We start from the raw sequence: 2,563 nt of genomic DNA, 5'->3' as shown, positions 1-2,563 counted from the left end.
CGTAGTCTTCCGTTACATGATCGTGTCTTCTGCCTTTAATCATCTCGCACAGGAAATTTAAAAATTATTATTATTAGGCTGGACAAAACATTTTCTGCTGCTTTGTTGGCGGTAGGATCTCTCCAGAACGCTAGCAAATATTTAATTAAATTAATAACTTCGTTCATCGAATGTCCTGAGGAATATTTCCGCTCCACATTAAAAATCGAATCTGGTTGAAAATGTTGGTGGCACGCATTTTCGTGTCGGGAGCTAATACTGCACTTCGATATTCCAGTCGAAATTGTTATGGTAAAATCAATGAGAACTGATCAAAAAGTACCACATATGTTCTGCTTAGGCCACTGAGTACTTGAGTCAGATGTAACGGCTAATTTTCTATTAATTTCTTCAGATTTTTTTCCTACGCGAGCTCGAAACAATTAACTGACTAACTCGGAATTAGTAATTTGTCCCGTTTTCAGATATTCAGAACTTTGACAATACGTAAAATGTGTGAAAAGAACACAACTTTACTACAAAACAATTGTCTCTAGCGCCTCAGTACCACAAGCACACAGTATTTCAACAAATTATTTAAAATATTATTCAAATTACTAAGACACTTACTAGATCCATGGTTTGTATAAGTATTTAAGGTGACTGGTATCAAATAAATGGTCTTAAAAAATCTTGGCTGTTTATTTACAGAACTATAAAACAAAATACTTTAACAAAATAACTGGAAACAATCAGCAAAGACATTCCTGTACTGTATTCATACACCTCTGGTTTATCGATTAGGAAACCAGCTACAAGGGCGGCAACTTTGAAAGGCTCGTAATCCACCACCCACAAAACGGGCGACACGAAAAAATATAAGAAAAATGTATTTTACATTGTTGGATTTTTTTATTTCGAATAATCTTTTTGGAGGCTACGATGAATCTACATCGCTTCTTCTTCTACTATGTTTTCAACTACAGTTTCCTCTGCTCCCAAATCTATTAACTCTTTGAGAATGTAATTTCTTCTAATATTGTGTCTTTACCAGTTCTCGATATTTTTTCTGTCCTGAGAACTTACCTTTTCTATTGCTTCTTTAAAAAGTGTTCTGTTTATTATCGTGTGCAAGTCGACTCCTACATTCTCCACATCTCTTTCCACTTCTCTCAACCATGTGGTTTTGAATTTGTAATTTTTAATAAGTCGAAGATTTGTTTAGTTATACTGTCGATATTCAACCTGCATGTGTGTACTTCGAATTTTAATCTCCCTTTGCGCATTAGATCTGTTATGTTTTCAACTTTCAGATCTTAACAACTGTTCAGATTCACTACTGCTTTTGAATCCTAGTATTTTTCTTCGGATTCTTCTTTCAGTTTTTTCTACGTTTTTAAGCTCTCCCTTCATAGTCAGTTTAAGAGGTTCTGCTGCACAGAGTATTTTTGGTCTGACCACTGTTATGCATGTTTCTTTTTTTGTTCCAGGATTTTTAATACAGATGATTCTTGTTATTTCAGAGGCATTCTCAGTTTTATGTATTCCAATCTCTGTTACTATTTAATATGCATAATTCAAAATTTTCTGGCAGTTGACGGATAAATTTTACTTATGTATGGATGAAGCTGCTTTAATTATTTCTATTGTTTTATTTTTTTAGTCCAGACTTTTAAAACAACGTGTTATGTTTTTGTACCAATAAAAGCTTATGTTACACATATTTCAAGTATATAATTGCCTTAATTTCTAAAATGTGCTTTATGTCTATGACTTGATCTGCAGATGATCTGCTCTTCATGAAACCTTTTTAATACTCCCCTAACTGTAGATCAAGTATTCTTTCAGCTCTACTTGAAAGTGCGTTTGTCAAGATCTTATAGGTCACTGGCAAAATGGGTGCAGGTAAAAGTTCTTACTGTATGCAGACACAGTCACAGGAAAAAGACTTTCAGCTCTCCCTCATGATGGTCTGCATAAAGAGCATTCTGTTTTCACAAAAGTTAAACCTGGAGAAACATGAATTGCTGTAATTGAAAACCTAATAACAGAAACAAACAATTTGAAAAAAGATGATCACATTGTAATTATAGGTGGCGCTAATGATTACAAAAATGAGTGCAGGACAGCACTTGAAACTTATAGGAAGTTATTGCACAAACTGTACAACTCAGTGGCCACATGTTAACAGAGAAATTGAGTGCTACAACTCTTAACTACAGAAGCTGTGTAAAAAATTTAATGATGTGCAAATTAATGCATGAAGAACATACCAGGCATGGACTCCACTTAAACACAAATGGTAAGCTCAAGTAAATGAATCAGGTAGTGGAACTTTGTAGCGAACTACATAAAAACATCATCCTAGACTACGACGTACAGGCTTTTTTATGCACAAGAAGCAACACAAGAGTGTGGAACCAAACAACACCAGCCAGTCAAAAGCGGTAACCAACTCATCACCAGCAGCCTGTCCAGCACCATCACTATTGAAAGGCGAGAGGGGTGCAAGAGCTGATATACACAGTGACAGTTTTTTATGGGATCCGTGTAACTAGAAAAATGGCAAGACTCTGGAAATTTG

The sequence above is a fragment of the Schistocerca nitens genome, chromosome 10, assembly GCF_023898315.1.
Source record: "Schistocerca nitens isolate TAMUIC-IGC-003100 chromosome 10, iqSchNite1.1, whole genome shotgun sequence".
Lineage (NCBI taxonomy): Eukaryota > Metazoa > Arthropoda > Insecta > Orthoptera > Acrididae > Schistocerca > Schistocerca nitens.
Note: the sequence above shows the minus strand (reverse complement) of the source record.